Below are 21393 nucleotides of genomic sequence, written 5' to 3'. Positions count from 1 at the left end.
CTTTTTTAATTTTCAGTCCTGTGCTTTCCTTTCACACGTCATTGTCATACCTGCTTACTCCATGGCTGTCAAATTAGAATGATGTCCGACATTTAGCCTGTTTGCTACTAGGCCTTTTAGCCCAAGAATGCTAAGCCCTTTTTGGGCTATTTAATCAAGTGCAAGGACACAATCCGTGGTGCCAGAGCCAGTAAACTGTATAAAAGGTTAGGCAACAGAATTAACACTATTTGAACAAAGAAATTGATACCTTTTTAAACTCCTTTGATCTGTTTCCCTACAGCTAACAGTCATAAGTAAATAATGTCGGCAGCATGTTTACTGTTTGCACAGCAATAGTTCTTTACAGAAAGCAAAAACGTATCTGCTCAGGGGCACCACCACATCACTCAGGGGCACCACTCAGGGGCAACACCACATCACTCGGGGACACCACCACATCACTCGGGGACACCACCACATCATTCGGGGACACCACCACATCACTCGGGGACACCACCACATCACTCGGGGACACCACCACATCACTCGGGGACACCACCACACCACTCAGGGACCCCACCACATCACTCAGGGGCACCACTCAGGGGCACCACCACATCACTCAGGAACACCACCACATCACTCAGGGACACCACCACATCGCTCGGGGACAACACCACATCACTCAGGAACACCACCACATCACTCAGGAACACCACCACATCACTCGGGGACACCACCACATCACTCAGGGACACCACCACACCACTCAGGGACACCACCACATCACTCAGGAACACCAACACATCACTCAGGGACACCACCACATCACTCAGGGACCCCACCACATCACTCAGGGACCCCACCACATCACTCAGGGACCCCACCACATCACTCAGGGACCCCACCACATCACTCAGGGGCACCACCACATCACTCAGGGACACCACCACATCACTCAGGGACACCACCACATCGCTCGGGGACACCACCACATCACTCAGGAACACCACCACATCACTCAGAAACACCACCACATCACTCGGGAACACCACCACATCACTCGGGGACACCATCACATCACTCAGGAACCCCCCCACATTACTCGGGAACACCACCACATCACTCGGGGACCCCACCACATCACTCAGGGGCACCACCACATCACTCAGGGACACCACCACATCACTCAGGGACACCACCACATCGCTCGGGGACACCACCACATCGCTCGGGGACACCACCACATCACTCAGGAACACCACCACATCACTCAGAAACACCACCACATCACTCGGGAACACCACCACATCACTCGGGGACACCACCACATCACTCAGGAACCCCCCCACATTACTCGGGAACACCACCACATCACTCGGGGACACCACCACATCTCTCGGGGACACCACCACATCACTCGGGTACACCACCACATCACTCTGGGACACCACCACATCACTCAGCCCAACCACATCATCACTCAGCAACACAACAGCACTGTCCTTGCTTGCTACCAACAAGCATTGCCATAGCCAATAGGACTCGCATTAGGAAAGTGTAAGCAATTGGCTTGGTGAATAACAATGCTATTAATTTATATATTTTCAAAGCCAACACATTAAAAAAATGTGTCATTTACAATACCAATAGCTCACACTTTCCTAATGCGAGACCTATTGCATTGCAAATGCTTATTTTTAAAGGGCCGTTCATCAGTGCAGCAGGGACTGCTGCCAGGTGTGTAAGTGGCCACTATTGGTTATCATTAATGAGGCAGATGCAACAAGGCTGGGGCCCAGGGGTTTGAGGGGCCTACTTCTTCACTGTTATGACTGTCTACCTTTAAAAAAGGGGCATGGGAGGTTATTTTCCTTTCTATTATGCCCAAGGGCACCCTTGCAGAAGAAAGGGATACAACATGGGAGCTCTTTTTTTCGAACGGGACAGAGAGCCTGTTTCCAGATTGGAGTGATGGTCAGGCATGATGGGGACGAGGTGAAAGATGCAGAGGAGATAGCCTGCTACTCAGGACTGCAGTTATCATTACTAGAGTAGGTGTAGTTGCATTGGGGTCAGGGTCTAAGGGTGTGAGGGGCTCACAAACAAACCCAAATCTGGATCGCAGTTTTTGGGACAATACATGTTTTTGTTTGATGCATTTTCTGTTTTATACGTCTCAGATTTAGTGTGGTTTATGAACTATAGAAAAAGTACTCCTGAAATCATCTCATAAGCCACGCCTTCTGCACGCAGCCATGTCCGTCCTGCTCTTCCAATCCTTGCCGTAAAGTTTTTGGGGGGCCCAACCTCAAAACATTGTGCTTAGTGGGCGCTCAGAGCAAAAATGTTTGAAGACCTCTGCTCTAGACACATGTGTTATAAGTCTCCACTGGTACTGATGTATACCTGTAAAGAGATAAGCTGTCAAAAAGACATAAATAAATTAAGTCATTACTGCACTCAAGTAATCAGAAAAAATTAAAAAAAATGTCAAGGGAACTATTTTGTCCAATAGATGTAATGGACAGGCAATCAATGATATCAAATTATTTATCCAAAATATCATTAAGCTAATCAAATAGAGAATGTATGTGTTTATTGCTTACCCACAATGTCAGGTAACCAATATCACCTCAACCTCGGCGAAAACTCCAGGGTGCATCTAATGTCCTATAAGTGAAGGATCAAGTAAGCAATCCGTTGTAGATTCAGCCTGCGTGTAAAACAAAGTGCAAACAGTTGACTCACAAAAATTAAAAACATGTAAAGTGATAAAAAATTGTTGGAGTACCATACCAGGTCTAATTTGAATTAATGCAACGTCATATTTATATATAGTATACTCAGAATTGGTCAGGCAAAGAAGGGATATTGTTAGCAACCTTCTAAACGAAAGTTGTGAAACTAGATGGAATAATCAGGAGGGCGAATGACGATTCTCCAGTTTACATGCTGAGAGAATCTGGATTCCTTTAAAGACAACGGAGCTTTTATTGCTGCTCCAACATGCAGCCCTTTAAAGAATATTATTACACCATAAAACAATAGAATGTACACAAAGGACTATAAATGTCCACTGCACGAAGCCATCTTCTTCTTTGCAGTGATGAAGCAAGAAACGAACCACGTTGGTATTTTCTGTTGCACTCTATGCAATATTTTCTAAAATAATGAGAAAAGAAACAAACCTCACAGTAAACGTATTTCAGGCTTTGTTTAAGAAATGTAATAGTTGATTGTCTAAATCAATACATATTCTTTAAAACACTCAAACGTAGGGTTGAAGTATACGCATTAACCATGCTTACCCCTCCTTTTTGCATTTCCTTCTCCTCAATGGTGAGGAGGGTGGGCTAATGTTAGCCTCCATTGTCTTTAGTGATTCTCTCTGCATGTAAGTTGGAGAGTTGTCATTTCATTACGAGACTGGAGGCTACCATTATGTACGTTTAAAGCCCTCAAGTGCTAGGTTACTAATGTGCTCCATTGGTCTCAAATAAAACATGGCAAAGGTGTTTGCATTAGACCAGTCAGCGTTTTTTAGAATTTCAGGTGGAGAGCCAACTGCCCAAAAGACTTACTAGTCAGGGCCCCACTTGAAGAATGGACCCCAAATCTTGAAAGACCTATACCAGCTTCACTCATAATGCGTACCCATCTCGCTAATGTGGCTGTGGAAACAGGTCTGTAAGGTTTTTCATAAGATAAGACGAGTTGATTTATACCATGCACTCTGTATTCTGCTACTTTGTTCTCACAGTCCCTCATGCATCTTACCACACATAACTTCTCACAATCATGAAAGAAGGGATAGAAAACTGAATCCGACATAGTTTTTGTCCTTTTCCAAATGTCAAAGTGTACGCCATCTGATTAATATACTCTGTTAGATAACTCTAATACTTTAATGTCAAAGACTCTCCTAAAGGAAATTAAACATAATAAGGTTGCTAATTTCATGGAAATCTGTTTAAGGGATAGGTATGTATTACTTGGCCATGAATTGAATCACTTAAAAATCAAATTTACTTTCCACAGTAAATATTAATGCGCTTTAAGGGTCGTTTCAGTCTCACATCTTTAATCACTCGTTTAATTAAGGGATTACTATCAATCGTCAGATTATTAGTCAAAGCATGACCAGAAGAAACAGTGGCTCTATATCAATATATTGTTCTATAGGACAGGCCCGAACGAAAAAGGTTCACTAAATAATTGGCTCCTTGCTGTATAGGGACTTCCACAGGATCCTAATTCCTTTCCATGCACCAACTACACCATTTTTTCCAAACACCCCTGTATCTTTTCCTTGTCCCTGGTGCCCATGACTTAGCCAGTAAACTCTTAACTTTTCCTGAAAGGTCTAAATATCTGTTTCATCTCCTGAAATCCTGCAAACAAGAAAGTTCATCCTCCGTTCTAGTACTAAAGGGTGTTCCTCTCCTTCTGAACCCTGAAGAATGTCTACTGCAGGCTCCATCACGCTCGGGAACCAGACTTAAGAGCTCCAGAAGGAGTCACTAGGATAATGCTGCAGCATTCTGTTCTTACTGTTCCAGCCCCACTCACCTGAAGCACAGGTACTACAGGAGCGAAGATAGCCCGATCCACCCCTTTCCCAATGCCTTGGCCCCTCGTGTGGTGAAAACAGCCAAGATCACACGAGCGGGCAATGCAACAGGGGGAAAACCGGAAGAGGTAAAAGAAGGAAAGGTTTACGGACATTCATACGGCCACTCTCTGGGATGCAGACATACCATCACTCCATAACAGGAACATGCTGCAGCAAAACAGAAAAGACAACAAAAGACAATAAGCACAGGATAGACCCACAGGAAGTAACACTATAGGTACAGATAAAACAAGAGAGACCCCCTCCCAATCCTTTAAACATACCCAGAAAACATGTCGTGCCTTCCAGCAGCTTACTGAGTAATCCAGATTATTTCCACAAAAAAAGAAATAAACAGCGTAGGGTTTATCCTGCTGTAGGTTTCCTGGTAATGTCCATTCAACAAAGAGTTCCCAGTGCACTGAAGACGAGAAAAAACACAATCTTGAATGGAGCAACTAACTCCTGGAATCCACAATACATCCACTGCTTATCCTCTGATGTCCCTGGAAAAGTAGCACGCACTGCAGGATTAAAAACAATGTGGGTCTGCTCCAGCCGGAAACTGACAGAATCCTACCAGGAAGTACACTGCCTCAAGGTAAAGACAGCAGAATCCAGACGGTCAGAAGCTCAGCAGGTCATGCAGAAAAACAAAGCAACAGGACGCTAGGACGCCAAAGCCAAAGTGCTTCCGGGGCCGAAAACCGGAAGAGAACCCAAGCAATGAAGGAAGGGCAGACGGCCCTTAAATACCTCCCATAACGCCACCCGCGGCTGCACTAAAGAGGACAAATCGCAGCACACGGAAGGAGGAAATCCCGCCATCCCGCTCCGTGAACCAAATCCCGCCCTCATGAACTCGCCCCGAGATCCTGCCCACAAATGCCGCCCGCAAATCCCACCCGCAAAAAAACTAACAGAAGAAAACACAACACATCAGTCACACGACGTAGAGACCACAATACTTACTTTCCACAGCACTCATTGAATCATGGAAACGGGGGAAATGCATAGCCCCTGATCTTGCTCCAGTTTTGAAGGAAGACGTCCACAGCTGCATCTTTGGGATCTGGCTTCTAACTGAAGTATAATGGTACTTGAAGGGTTATTCTGATTCCAAATTGGTATACCTGAATTGGTCCCCGTAGGTCCTGGATGACAGCAAAAATATTTTGATGTAGTCTTCAATCGCTGGAATCCCATAGAAATCTGGAATTCTAGTCCGTTCTCACCATTCTGAAGCACTGGAATGTACTTTGCTCTTAACATAATTTTGTGTTCCCAACAAAAGTAGCAGATTCTTTTTGCTAGTTCTGCCAAGGGTTTTGATCTCACACACCCCATTCGGTTTATGTATGATACTGCTGCGAAGTTGTCTGCTCGAATCAGTATGTTTGAATTTTTTTAACGACTCCCTAAAACTCATCAAGACAGACAGGGAAGCTAACATTTCTAAACTGTTTATGTGTAGGGATTGTTTTACTAGTTTTTAATTTCCTGAGTTGGGCCCCCCAGCTTTGATTGCTTGCATCTGATTCTAGGACGAAGTCTGGAATATTCCCAAATGTGGCTTTGCTATTCCATGTTTTGAGATTCTTTAACCACAATTCCAAATCTTCTCGAGTATCTTGAGGAAGGGGGAGTGAATCTCCGTACCCTTTCCTCAAGCCCAATGCTTTCAATCTTTTTAAGCCCCTGTGGTGCAGAGGACATAGATAAATCGCCTGAATAAAAGATGTTAAGAGACCCAAGATTCTCCAGGAGATCTATTGCCCAAGAGAGTTGTGTTTAACAGTTCTGTTTTGTCCTGAGACATAATGAGAATATTGCCTAAGTAAATTATTAGTTGAACTCCCCTCTGTCTGAGGTAGCTTACTACGGGACATAGTACTTTGTTGAAACACCATGGGGCCGAGGACAGTCTTAAAGGAAGGCAGAGGAATTGATAAGTGCACCCTTCCAAGAGAAACAAAGGTACTTCTGACTGTCTCCGTCCATGGGTATTATGAAGTAAGAATCTTTGAGATCTAATTTTACCAGCTAATCCCTGGCTGGGAGGATGTCTCTCAGGAGATGAATACCCCCCAGCTTGAAATGTCTGTAAATTAGGTATTTGTTTAGTTCCTTTAAATTTGTAACTGGACGCCAGCCCTAATCCTTTTTTTCACCAGAAAAACTGTGCTCACAAAGCCTTCCCTCAGATACTGATCTGGGACCTGAACCAATGCTACTTTGTGTAGCATTAGGGATACCTCTGTGTCTATGAGTGAGCTTTTTTCTGCAGCTAATACCAGTTCTCTGGGTCTTATTCTTTGGGTTGGGTATTCCCAAAATTCTATTTTGAACCCCCCAAGAGTTTCTAACACCCAAGTGACTTGTGTTATTGTTTCCCAATTGTGTGTGAAGAATCTTAAGCTTCCTCCCACCTTTAGGAGGGAAGAAGGAGTTATGCTCACCTTGGTAACCTGGGTTTTAGGTCCTAGATCTTCCTCCACGATTCCTTGACATTCTTCTTCTTTGAGTGTAGAAATGTGGGCTTTGATGGTAACCTCTACCGTAGTTCCCCAATCCTCTTGACTATTGTGGGTAAAAAATGGGACCTAAAGGTTGCGCGGCTAACAGCCAGTCCCCTCCTGTCAACCCAGCCAAAAACAGCCCATGAGTCAAAAACTCTTCGCATGTTTGTTTGAGCCTTGCTGAAGTCTGTAAAAATGGAAACATATTTCCATAAGGATTTTACTAAATGTTCTCCAAAAAGTAGGCCTATAGTATTACCCATGTCCTCCTTGGAGGGAAAGGTCTGCTAGCTTAGGGTTCATTCCCATTGCTATCGCTTTCCTTCTTTCCATAATTAGGTTAGCGTTTCCCAACATGCATGTGCCCACCCTCTGAGAAGGTCATTGTTTACGGGAGCATTCTTAGCTGGGACATCCTCAGCCATAACTAGAATGCGTGTGACTGGGCCCAAAATGTCAAGTGTCTTATCTTGACATTGTTTTAAACAATTTTCAATGCCCTTTATTAGTTGAAGGGCTCACAAATTATTTTAAAATGTTGAATTGGCACTAGGTGGTACCGTTTCATTGGACACGCTTCGGTCTGCTGCCGATGCTTCTATTTTCCCATGTGCCCTCGAGCATGTGGCGTCTCCTTGGTTATGCATGTGTAGACGTTTGAGGAAAAGGAAGAATGTCGCTGATTCCTCAAGGGCAACATATTGAAAGGACGCAATGCCGTCAATGCGGCTACGCGTCCCTGACAGCCGTTACCATGCAACTTGACTGAAGCCTAGAAACAGCGATTTTCAGCTTGGATATCCCACTTTTTAAAAAAAAATGTTTATTTATAATGTATTAATTGGTTTCCCTCTAAGAGGGTAGCACATGTATTCTTACTTCCCAAAATCATTGCGGGAGGCTGAAATTCCTGTGTAAAACTGTGTATTAATTCATTACGGCGAGCGGGCACGGCACCCGATCGTGTTGACTTTGCTCATTAGAATAGTACGTTTAGAAAAGCTTTTTTGACTATCGTAGAATTAAATAGAGCGTTTTGATATTGTTTAATAAAGGGTGAGTGATTAGTTCTTACATACCTGGTCCAGCCATAAATTGGATGGACATATGGATGCAAAGCTTAATAATAACAAGTCATAGAATTAACATTGTTTCTGTAAACATTGGTAGTCAATAATCAAGCATATCATTTTCATATAAAGGGTTAACAGAAAAATATATACTTATCATGTTGAGGAGCAGGTAATAAAAGAGGCAGATGGCTTTGTGCAGTGGACAATTATAGTACTTCGTGAACAATCTATTGTTTTATAATGTACTCATACTCTTTAAAGGCTGCATGTTGGGGCAGCAATAAAAGCTTATTGCATAATGGTAGCCTCCGGTCTTGTCATGAAATCAAAAGGGAAGGGGGAGGTTGTTAGCCAGTAGTATGAGGTAATTTAGCATGAACATCGTAGAGATAAACTATTGATGACAACAGAGCTCGCTTGTCTCTACACATGAAAAAATCAAGGTGTGTGAGTCAATTACTCCCAAACCTAAGTTCTTAACAAAATATCAACAACATTAATAGCTGGCAAATCAGTCAGCGTAAGAGACTATTAATATATCAAATTGGCCTCCTGGAGCAAATGATGGATGTCCCAGTCCAAACATTAATAGGGAAATAACAGTCCCCACATAGGGAGCAGCCGTAAGGAGCAAAATCAAAGGCGGCGTATTTCAACTCCCACTAGTGCCCAGAGAAGTTCAGCATAGTCAAAAAAATGCTAATATTGAAAAAGCAATACAAACGCAAGAACCACACACCTCAGGACCGGTTTTTCCATGGCCATTTGTTTGCGCCTAGGGAAGAAAAATGCTGCGTCCGAACTCTGACAATTTAACTGCCTTTATCACAGCGTTGACCTGCCACGCCTCTGCACAGGATCAATAACGCTACAGAGATCAAAAGATCTACAGCTGTCGACGGACCTTGAAGTGTACACGCTTCTGCAGAAGCGGAGCGATGACGTTGGGCAAAGGGTCTCTAAGGCTACATGGTGACAAAACTGTTATGCTTAAACACCATAAGCAGGAAATCACATGAAGAAATTAGATGTATTACTACTTCATATCCTGAATATCTTTATAGTGATTTTGGTGATGTATCCCTGATTGAGCGATTCACCGCATACCTATATGGTCTGTTTAGCAAGTCAGTATTGTCTACTCATCTCTTGGTTGCGCAATGTTAGTGAGTGTCATAAACAAGGCATAACGTAACAATTGTTGAAGACATATGTCCACTTAAGGGCATGATGTATTATTCACCCCGGTAGTATGTGCAAATGATGTCTAACAAGCGCAGGCATAGTAGCAAAAAGTATGCTACATGTAATCTTGCCATATCATAGTGTAATTAGTAAAACCAAAAAAGAATGGCTTGTAATGATTTTTAAACCAAGGACAAGATGCATCATCAAGGTCTCAATTACCACCTCATAATCCAAACATTGGTAAATATCATACATGTAGAATAATCAAAAAACAAAACACAAAAACACACCTGTGTTGTACATGTATTTGACCTCTTAGGGACAGGAAATGAGACTACGCCCTGGTGATGTATGCAAGTAATATCTTGTAAATATGGGCATATATACTCTTTAATTTAAAAATCGTCACCAGTAGGGAGTTATAGTTAGGACCTAGTTTCCATAGGAAAAGGATTTTTGACTTGGCTATAACTTTGGCATACTTTGAACAATCTTCAAGAAATTTTCCCTAAAAAGTGTCAAGGTGGGTTCTATTTTTATGGAAAGTTTGGGGATGATCCGTGCAGTGGGGACCAAATATTTTGGGCGTTTGTAACGTTAATTCCCATAGGAACCTTTAGCCATGCCTACAGCCCGAACCGCTGAACGGACTTACAACAAATTTGGAAGGGAGATAGATGTCGGTTCATGGAAGTTCCTTTTTTCTTTTTTGGTGTAAATCCATTCAGTAGTTGTTGAGAAATGTAAGTTTAAAATTATAGTGATATCTCTGGCCGCGGATATTTTGCTGTGGTTTCGCGATTTTTGCGAATGCACACGCCAACGGGAATGCTCTGATTGGCTGGACGCAACCTGAACAGAGAGCTGCGGTCACCGTTTTATCTATCGGGAACTGTTTCCGGGGCTGAAAATTTCTGAAAAAGCTAACTTAAGGGGTCAGAGTAGAGGTACTCTGACCCCATATTTGAGAAGTGGGTGGTGTTATTGACACAAGTTACGTGTTCAAAATTGATTTTTTTAAATCTTGCGCAATATTCACGACAATGCCACGACAACTATCGCGGCCCCCCATGTACCACCGCGGGGACAATCGTGACTTTCAAGGTCATTGCGAATATTGGTGTAAATATAAAAAATCTGTGAATCATTAATACGCATCGTTATAGAGATAATGAGATTTTGATAAATGTTTTTATAGAGGTATTTATATAGTGAGTTATCTACGGTGAGGGTTAGAATTAGTTTTTTAGATGTGTTGGTGGCCATTGAATGTCTGCTTTTGTTTTCCGTTTTTGGCGTTATTATGTGCAAACTCTGCTGCCCACAAATATTCAGGCCAATCCCCATCTTGTTTTAGAAGGAACAACTTTAAATACTGTTCTAATTCCTGATCTACCCTCTCAGTCTGTCCATCTGTCTCTGGGTGGTAACTGGTGGAATATCTGGCTTCAATTCCCAAACCCTCTACAAAGGTTTTCCATAAATGGGACAAGAACTGTGAACCTCGGTCTGAAATTATGATTTTTGGAATTCTATGAATTCTCACTATCTGTGTACTGAAATGTATGGCTAGTTGTTTAGCAGTGGGAACCCTTTTAGTGCCAAACACTGTGCCATTTTCGTAAATGCATCTACAACTACCAAGATTGTGTTGAAACCCTGGCTAGAAGGCAAGTCAACTATTAAATCCAGGATGATTGTGTGCCACGAAAAGGGGCCTGCCATTCATATTTTCCCTGAGTGCAAATTTCACAAGTTTTGACAAATTTTTCAATATCTTTATTCTTTTGTGGCCACCAACCATTCCTCTTCACCAGATTTTCAGTCTTCGATTCTCCTTTGTGTCCTGCTTGAGGATTATCATGACATTCATACATTGCTGGATCACGTAATTCCTTTGTTGGTAGGTACAAGGCCCCTTTGTGGAAAGGCAGTTGATGTTGAATTTCTCTTCCGGCCTTTTGTTTGGCCCATTCTTGCATTGCTTCTGGACTTAAGGCTTGAGTAACTTGTTCCTTCAAATCAATGGGTGTGGTTGCACAAATTATTCTTGATTCAGGTATTACCGTTGGATTTCCATCTGACACTTTGGATTTTCAGTATCCAATCTGGACAAGGCATCCACCTTTCCATTTTGAGCTTCTGGTCAGCTGGTAATTACGAAATCATAATCAGCAAAGTATAGTGACCATCTGAGTTACCGTAGAGTTATGGTCCTGGACGATGTTAGGAATTTTAGATTTCGGTGATCGGTGAAAACGGTTACCTTGTGCCTGGCTCCCATGAGGTAGTGTCGCCATTCCTTAAAGACATCCTTGATGGCTAATAACTCCTTCTCTGTTATAGTATAATTTACGTCTGCTGATGTTAGTTTTCGTGATCTGTAGGCGACAGGATGGAGCTGACCCGTTTCCTTGTGTCTTTGGGATAGCAACCCCCTATGGCTTGGTCTGAGGCATCCGTTTCAACATAAAATGGTTCCAAGGAATCTGCATGTAAAAGGATTGCAGCTGAAGTGAAATGATCTTTTAAAGATTTAAAGGCTTCTTCTGCTTCTCCTGACCACTCAAAACAAATTCCTTTCCCCAGCAATCGTGTAAAAGGAGGTATCTTTCGTGAAAATTCAGTGATGAGCCTTCTATAGAAGTTCACAAAACCTATAAAGCTTTGACCCTCTTTCACACTAGTTGTCAATTACTGCTCTTATCTTTCGATCATCCATGTTTATTCCAGTTGGTGAAAGGATAAGGCCCAAAAACTCCACTTGAGAAACATTAAAGGCGCATTTCTCTAATTTCACAAATAATTTGTTATCTCCAAGTTTCTGCAATACCCTTCGTACCTGTTCTTGGTGTTTATTCTTGTTGGCTGGATAAATCAGGATATCATCAATGTATACAATAGCACATTGGTTGATGAATACACTGAGAACGTGGTTAATAAAATGCTGGAAAGCAGCTGGCGCTTTACATAGATCGTATGGCATCACCTGGTATTCAAATAGCCCGATTCTAGTTCTGAATGCCGTCTTCCACTCATCGCCTTCCTTCATTCTGATTAGATGGTAGGCCCCTCTCAAATCTAATTCCGTATAGGTTTGCGCTCATTTGACGTGATCCAACAAGACGGAAATGAGAGGAAGAGGGTATCTGTTTTTCTTGGTGATTTTGTTGATTGCACGATAACCAATGCAAGTCCTCAAATCCCTCTCCTTCTTTGGCACAAAAAACAGAGGTGAAGACATTGGGGATTGGGAAGGTCGGATAAAACCGTTTGCCAGGTATTTGTCTAAGTATTCCTTTGGTGTTGATGTTCTTTTTCCGTCAAGGCATAAATCCGTCTACAAGGCATATTAGAACCCGACTCCAACTCTATCTTGCATTTTAAACACGATGGGGTGGCAATTGTTCAGCTTCATTTACGTTGAAGACTCTTCAAAATCCTGGTATTATGCACACCAAAACTCTAGTCGCAAACAATGAATGTGCAGGATTACTTCCACAGGTCCTTTCCCCTCCTCCAAAGCAATTTCCTTTGCAGTAATCAGAACCCATCATGACGGTACTGGCACTCCAGTTGATGGTTGTGTTATGCTCAGTGAGCCATGGCAACCCCAATATAAGCTGAAAATGGGGCGCGTCGATTAAGTTAAATTGAATTACTTCTCTGTGTCTTTCCATCGAGATCATCTGCACTTGTTCCGTTTGACTCACAATGGGCACGACGAGAGGTTTGTCCCATCAACCGCCCCCACTAGCTCGCCTTTGGATTTCGGTATGGCTCTCAAACCCACCTTGGCTGCATAATTTTAGGTCGCTGAAATGTCTGGTGGCTCCCGAGTCTACCATTACGGAAAGTTCAGTCAGTGTTACTTGCCGAAAGTTTATAATCATGGACAATATCAAGTGCGGTGAAGACGACTGCAAGGTGTTCGCCACTCGATGTTCGTTAGGAGTTGATTCCTGATTAGCATCCACCAGTCCAACTCCTCCTACAGGTGGTGCTGCAAGTTTTCCTTCGGCCTTAGTGAGGTTTTTGGTTTCTTCGGACAACCTCTCATGAAGTGACCACTCGACCCACAGTACAAGCACGAATTGCCAACTCTTCTTTTATCTTTTTCTTCTTTAGTTTAAGGACCACTTATAGTTTATATTTGCATGCTTAATTGTCCTTCTTCGGTTTTGCTGGTTTCGGATCTGACTCTATCAAATCTTGGGACAAATCGGCTTGAAGTCTCTCCTCCGTTCCTCCTTTTCTTTCGCCTTGACGAAAATCGATCTCTTAAACCAGATACACGAGCGCTGAGATTTCCACGGGACGATTTGGGATCTGAGCTAGGACATCCTTCAGTTCGTCCTTTAACCCTCAATAAATGACCACTGCTCTTTTACTCTCCGGATAGTTTGTCTCCACCACTAGTTTGTTGAATTGAGCCAAGTATGCTACGAGATCTCTGTTCCCTTGTCGTAGTTCAAGCAATTAATTATCGACAGCTTGAGAGTTTCTTCGTCTATGGAATATTCGAAGAAATTCTTGTTTAAATTCTTCATAGTTTTGCAATATTGAGTCATCGCGGGAAATCAAGGGCATGGAGCACGCCGTTGCATCACCACTTAGATATGATAAGATACAGGCTACTCTTGATTGCGCGTCAGGGAAAATTGAAGGATAGCACATGAAATGTAATGAACATTGGGTGAGGAAAACCTGTGCCTTTAAATCGTTCTGGAGGGGCTAACGGAATAACTGGGGGCAATGAGTGTACCACCTGTGTAGTAAATTTATTTGAACTTGTGGAAGAGCCTAAGGTTTCCCTTGCTGAACTAATTTGTTGTCCCATTTTTTAAACTAAATCTGCTGTTTCCTTTCTTGAACTTATCATCTCCTGTCTTAGGCTCTGATTTTCTTCTCTAACGACAACTAGCTCTTTTTGAATTGCTTCTAGGACCGTTCCCAGGGTTTGTAAGTTAATTCCTTTGGCCATTCTGTTCGGGTGCAAGGAAACACGTGGGCGCTTCACTCTGTCAAGGTGCAGAGGATTTTTACAGTGAACTTGCACAGGAACAGAAGTTGCTTATTCCCAACTCCCACTCAGGGATGCCCCAGAGACCGATAATTAACCTTGTCTCCAAAAGACCCCCAAGGGAAAAGGGGGAGTGGATATAATAATAAACAACAGAGGAGGCTGTTTCTGAACTTCTGATTTCCAAACTTCAGTATTGGTCGTTCTGGATTTTTTTGGGACTGAGGAGACCTGAGGAAACAGAACATCAACAATTACTGAAACCCCTATTCTACCCTGTTCTTTCTTAGTATCTATTTCCTTATATGCTTACAACTTACCCAGCATCCTGAAAAACTGAGCTTCTCTTCTTATATATTATTCAATTCTTTCTACAGTTGTATAGTCTTTTTCCTTCTTATTCTGTGTAGCACTCAGACGGAGTTAAGCTGTAGCTTAACATACCACAATTATTATAGATCTGATCAATCTCTAATCCTAACTATAATGACTATATCCTGCTAGTATTCAACCCACCCACACCTTCTGACTGCTGAGCTTCCTTCTATCACTGTAATAATTATTTTGTTTATTATCTTCGTGATAGAATCTGTGTAAAAGTTTCAAAAGTCAAACTCATCTTTCTTTTTTCTTTTCTTGCAGGTATTGCTATATTCTTCGCAATATAAGGTAAGATTTCATATTTATATATATATATATATATATATATATATATATATACTCACTGGTGCCGTGGCCTCGAGGCACCCGTTTGCTGTTAATAAAAAAACGTCTAATTGCACCGAGGCCACGGCACCAGTGAGCTTAATTTCTTGAATATCTGGATTACGTTGGTATGTTTGGGGGTGGTTCCCCGGCCGTGCTGCCTGCCGTTTGAAAGAGGCTCGAAGTATGCCAAAAACTTACATTGGGATATATATATATATATATATATATATATATATATATATATATATATATATATATATATATATATATATATATATATATATATATTCACAAAAGTTGCCTGCTGTAAGTAGGGCCCACGACAGATAGTTTTGAATTCGCCTTTTATTGCTGAGGGTAATGCAAGTTCTGTACAGCAGCGTCGCTACGCCCAGATCAATGTCCATTCTCGACGCGTTTCGTGTGGCTTCACTTCTTCAGGAGATACGGGCATTATGAACCAGCAGAGTCACAGCCATTTTTAAATGCACTCACTAACAAGGTTTTTTCCCGCCCCAATGGGCGTGGCCACCGCTTGGCCTGATGGAACATGTAGTGCATTCAGTCTTCCCTTCCGTGAGGTGCTTATGAAATTGCTTTCTTGTGTTGATTAAAATCCCCAGTGGGTTGCGTTTTGACAGCGCAAATAGAGAGCTTGCTTCTCAGATACTCCCAGCGGCATATCCGTCTCCAATACCACAGCGTCAGGTGGCGCTGCGGCCGGACTGCACAGCGTGCAGCGGGGCCGTCCTTGCGACTCAGGCTGGGCCGCTAAAGACATTCACAAAAGTTGCCTGCTGTAAGTAGGGCCCACGACAGATAGTTTTGAATTCGCCTTTTATTGCTGAGGGTAATGCAAGTTCTGTACAGCAGCGTCGCTACGCCCAGATCAATGTCCATTCTCGACGCGTTTCGTGTGGCTTCACTTCTTCAGGAGATACGGGCATTATGAACCAGCAGAGTCACAGCCATTTTTAAATGCACTCACTAACAAGGTTTTTTCCCGCCCCAATGGGCGTGGCCACCGCTTGGCCTGATGGAACATGTAGTGCATTCAGTCTTCCCTTCCGTGAGGTGCTTGTGAAATTGCTTTCTTGTGTTGATTAAAATCCCCAGTGGGTTGCGTTTTGACAGCGCAAATAGAGAGCTTGCTTCTCAGATACTCCCAGCGGCATATCCGTCTCCAATACCACAGCGTCAGGTGGCGCTGCGGCCGGACTGCACAGCGTGCAGCGGGGCCGTCCTTGCGACTCAGGCTGGGCCGCTAAAGACATTCACAAAAGTTGCCTGCTGTAAGTAGGGCCCACGACAGATAGTTTTGAATTCGCCTTTTATTGCTGAGGGTAATGCAAGTTCTGTACAGCAGCGTCGCTACGCCCAGATCAATGTCCATTCTCGACGCGTTTCGTGTGGCTTCACTTCTTCAGGAGATACGGGCATTATGAACCAGCAGAGTCACAGCCATTTTTAAATGCACTCACTAACAAGGTTTTTTCCCGCCCCAATGGGCGTGGCCACCGCTTGGCCTGATGGAACATGTAGTGCATTCAGTCTTCCCTTCCGTGAGGTGCTTGTGAAATTGCTTTCTTGTGTTGATTAAAATCCCCAGTGGGTTGCGTTTTGACAGCGCAAATAGAGAGCTTGCTTCTCAGATACTCCCAGCGGCATATCCGTCTCCAATACCACAGCGTCAGGTGGCGCTGCGGCCGGACTGCACAGCGTGCAGCGGGGCCGTCCTTGCGACTCAGGCTGGGCCGCTAAAGACATTCACAAAAGTTGCCTGCTGTAAGTAGGGCCCACGACAGATAGTTTTGAATTCGCCTTTTATTGCTGAGGGTAATGCAAGTTCTGTACAGCAGCGTCGCTACGCCCAGATCAATGTCCATTCTCGACGCGTTTCGTGTGGCTTCACTTCTTCAGGAGATACGGGCATTATGAACCAGCAGAGTCACAGCCATTTTTAAATGCACTCACTAACAAGGTTTTTTCCCGCCCCAATGGGCGTGGCCACCGCTTGGCCTGATGGAACATGTAGTGCATTCAGTCTTCCCTTCCGTGAGGTGCTTGTGAAATTGCTTTCTTGTGTTGATTAAAATCCCCAGTGGGTTGCGTTTTGACAGCGCAAATAGAGAGCTTGCTTCTCAGATACTCCCAGCGGCATATCCGTCTCCAATACCACAGCGTCAGGTGGCGCTGCGGCCGGACTGCACAGCGTGCAGCGGGGCCGTCCTTGCGACTCAGGCTGGGCCGCTAAAGACATTCACAAAAGTTGCCTGCTGTAAGTAGGGCCCACGACAGATAGTTTTGAATTCGCCTTTTATTGCTGAGGGTAATGCAAGTTCTGTACAGCAGCGTCGCTACGCCCAGATCAATGTCCATTCTCGACGCGTTTCGTGTGGCTTCACTTCTTCAGGAGATACGGGCATTATGAACCAGCAGAGTCACAGCCATTTTTAAATGCACTCACTAACAAGGTTTTTTCCCGCCCCAATGGGCGTGGCCACCGCTTGGCCTGATGGAACATGTAGTGCATTCAGTCTTCCCTTCCGTGAGGTGCTTGTGAAATTGCTTTCTTGTGTTGATTAAAATCCCCAGTGGGTTGCGTTTTGACAGCGCAAATAGAGAGCTTGCTTCTCAGATACTCCCAGCGGCATATCCGTCTCCAATACCACAGCGTCAGGTGGCGCTGCGGCCGGACTGCACAGCGTGCAGCGGGGCCGTCCTTGCGACTCAGGCTGGGCCGCTAAAGACATTCACAAAAGTTGCCTGCTGTAAGTAGGGCCCACGACAGATAGTTTTGAATTCGCCTTTTATTGCTGAGGGTAATGCAAGTTCTGTACAGCAGCGTCGCTACGCCCAGATCAATGTCCATTCTCGACGCGTTTCGTGTGGCTTCACTTCTTCAGGAGATACGGGCATTATGAACCAGCAGAGTCACAGCCATTTTTAAATGCACTCACTAACAAGGTTTTTTCCCGCCCCAATGGGCGTGGCCACCGCTTGGCCTGATGGAACATGTAGTGCATTCAGTCTTCCCTTCCGTGAGGTGCTTGTGAAATTGCTTTCTTGTGTTGATTAAAATCCCCAGTGGGTTGCGTTTTGACAGCGCAAATAGAGAGCTTGCTTCTCAGATACTCCCAGCGGCATATCCGTCTCCAATACCACAGCGTCAGGTGGCGCTGCGGCCGGACTGCACAGCGTGCAGCGGGGCCGTCCTTGCGACTCAGGCTGGGCCGCTAAAGACATTCACAAAAGTTGCCTGCTGTAAGTAGGGCCCTATTATATGTATTTACTTCAAATTATTTTGTGCCACCATAACTTAAAATGTACTTACTTAGCTGATAATCTTCTTCCTCACAGTAAAACAACTGCAACGCTACTGGAGACTCTTCTCTTCATGTAAATGAATTTTCTGAAGACTCTGAGAAGGTTGAGAGGAGTGTAATTCTGAGGTTCTGTAATTCTCGAGTCTGACTCCATTTTGTTCTGTGCCACCATTTTGTGTTGCCTTCACGTAGGCCTGTAAAGGTAACCTGGCGAACGAAGTGGCCTGGCCTTCTTAGTTCATGCATACATTAACTAGGTTTCTCTTTGACTCTGAAATGAACTGTAAGAAACTGACCTCTTCACCTGAAACTGACCTCGCAAAGCCAATTTCCCTGATCAATCTTTTTTCTGAGATTGCCAATCAATGTTCAGGACATCGTTAACTTTTTAGTTTCCTTGCACATGCTTATCTTGTTCAGTATCTGTTACTGTTTCTTTTTTATGTTTCTTCATTACATGGGTTATGCTTTTAATTATAGGTTTGTCCGGCTTGTGGAGATTGAATTTGGGACATGCCTAAAAAATTAACTTTTGGGTTGGAAAACTGTAAATTGAATTTGTGCTATGTGATACTCTGTTTGAAAATGTATCTTATTGGCTAGAAGTTTGTGCAGTGGGTGTACATTTATAATGTGAATATTGGGTATAAAAGGAGATGTCTCGCCTTAGTAAAATGACCAGTCTCCTGAGAATTTACACCGTGATGTATTTCTAGGATTACTGTTACTAGCTGCAGCTAATAAACTTGGTCTCTGACGCCATCCAGAAGTATTCCGTGTCTTTGAATACCAAGACAGGTGAACTCGAAGATCTTAGGCGTGTCCCTGACGCCGCTGGGTTAAAACCCGGTTCTTCAACTGGCGCCCAACGTGAGGCGACTTCAGCGGTACTGGTTCAAGCCCGAAGTGAGGAGCCTCGTGAGGAAATTCTGGAGGACGGCCGCCACTTCAATGACCCCTGCATGTCGACGTGGACCGAAGGTTTTTTCTGCGAGGCTTCCCCTTTCCGACGGCTGCGAAGGACTGCTGCCCTGACTGTCGCCCTGTCTTGGACCCTCTTGTGATGATTTGTAAGACGAGACGTTAGACGGTCTTCTGGTGGCGTGACAGACATTTTGGTTAAGTATAAGTGGGTCGCTCCCACAACTTTGTTTTGTTTCTTGGTTTTGATTCGGCCATTGCAATAGTCGAAGCCGAGGGGTTCGTATATTTACGAGTGTATCATTTTTGATAACCCCTTGAAGTTTGAAGCAAGACTAGCGAGCTAAAGATGCCTGGTTTTGGCAAAATTTGGAAATGGTTTTGTTGTAGTTGTAATAAGGATTCCCGATTGGAGGACTCGTGTCCGACACCTCCGGTTGGAACTCCAACCTATGAGCTCTATTCAAAGCATGGTGTGGGTCCCATTACCTATAATGAAGTATGGGTCCGTTATACAAGGAAAGATGTTGTTTTACGATGGCCCCAACATGGTAGTTTTGAATCAGATGTTTTAGATAACCTAGAAGTTGCGCTATTTAAGAAGAAAGCCCGGCCGGCGATGTTTGACTCTTTCCGCCTTTGGCGTAAGGAAGCCAAACAGCGAGAAATTAAGCAAGCTAAGAGAGATAGGAAGGAAAGGAATATGTCGGTAATGCAAGCTGCTAGGCAGTTTAAGGAAGATGAAGAAGATCGTGCGATTGAAGTGTCAAATAGACAACATTGCATGGCCATTGACAAATGTTACCCGGCTTTGCCACCTCCCCTTTGAAATGTGACAGAAGACCCTGAAAAGGATCCTTTGATGTCACATTTACTGAGATTACCACCCCCTTATGTGCAGGGTGCTACTGCACCTCCGTTACCTCCAGTTGTTGCACCCCTTGTTGTCGTTCAACCACCTGTTGTTGTTCCGCCACCTGTTGCTTCACAGGTGGTTCTTCCTTCCGCGGCGCAGCCCCCTCCAGGGCCGCCAGCTTTGTCACCAGCCTTGCCTCAAACTCCTTTGCCTTACACTCCTTTATCTTCGACTTCTCTTATTTCTGTCCCTACGTCTCTCTTGCCTCAAAACACTGTGTCTCCTGTCCTCATGTCCACTTCTTCTCCTTCTGCTCGGCAACGAATGACTGAGACTGTCACTAGTCTTTTGTCTCCTCTCTTTGGGTCACTAAATATGACCCCTGTTTCTGAACGTAAGCAGAGACGTAGTCAGCTTCCTGGTCCCGAAGAGCGGGCAGTGTTAGATCTCCTTGCTCGGAGATGGGTTTAGAATGCCTCCAAGTACGGTCCACAAGTGGTTATGGATATCTTCCTACAGTGGGAGGCACCAAAACAAAGGTATGTTTTTGATGTCATGTGTACCTTCCTTCGTCAGGAATGGGAAGATAATGAGTTGGGTTCAATTCCATTGGAATTGATTAATGTTCAGTCTGAATTTGCTAAAGGAACGATAGTGGGTTCCGATGTTGAGGAAGCGGTAGAGACACTACTCACTTTTAGGTCTAGACTTCCACCTCAGTCATTGTTCGAACCTGACCCTTCTGTTATGAGAAAAGTGAAGCAGTATCCTATGAGAGAGGTTCCCCTTGTATGGAGAGAAGAAGTTTTGGCTGATGCCGCTCATGGTATTGCGGCTGCACCAGCTCATTTTCAGCGAGTGTGGGTGCATGTCCCTTGGAAGAGAGCTGAGGTCCTGGCTCTTAAGCAGACCTTGCCTGACCCCCGTAAAAATCCTGCTGGTTATAACAAGGAGTTGTCTCAGACAGTTGATGCATGTGTTATGAATTTAGCTGACATAGATATGTTGATGGGTAATGTAGTTACTCAACACTTGTGGGCGAAGATCCGTCATGAGGATCACGTGCCAGAGTTAGGAGATACATGGGTTAATATTACTGCTGCAGATGGCCGGCAGGTAGGAGGTGCCAAACCTGAACCCTTAGTTGCAGAACTACCTGGTAGGATTATTAATTTAATGAAA

At 43.9% G+C, this 21393-nt stretch overlaps 1 long non-coding RNA gene across 1 annotated transcript in view; it reads left to right on the top strand.

The window, feature by feature from the left end:
- Nucleotides 1-21393, top strand: part of LOC144827128 (uncharacterized) — a 647768-nt gene that overhangs the window by 70016 nt on the left and 556359 nt on the right. The window contains exon 2 of the long non-coding RNA XR_013610035.1: nucleotides 15043-15069. This is a non-coding gene — a long non-coding RNA (uncharacterized LOC144827128). The remainder of the gene's footprint in view (nucleotides 1-15042; nucleotides 15070-21393) is intronic.

Source organism: Lissotriton helveticus, chromosome 4_1, assembly GCF_964261635.1.
Source record: "Lissotriton helveticus chromosome 4_1, aLisHel1.1, whole genome shotgun sequence".
NCBI classification, from domain to species: domain Eukaryota; kingdom Metazoa; phylum Chordata; class Amphibia; order Caudata; family Salamandridae; genus Lissotriton; species Lissotriton helveticus.
The sequence above is the reverse complement of the archived record's forward strand: the minus strand, read 5'-3'. Positions and strand labels throughout refer to the sequence as shown.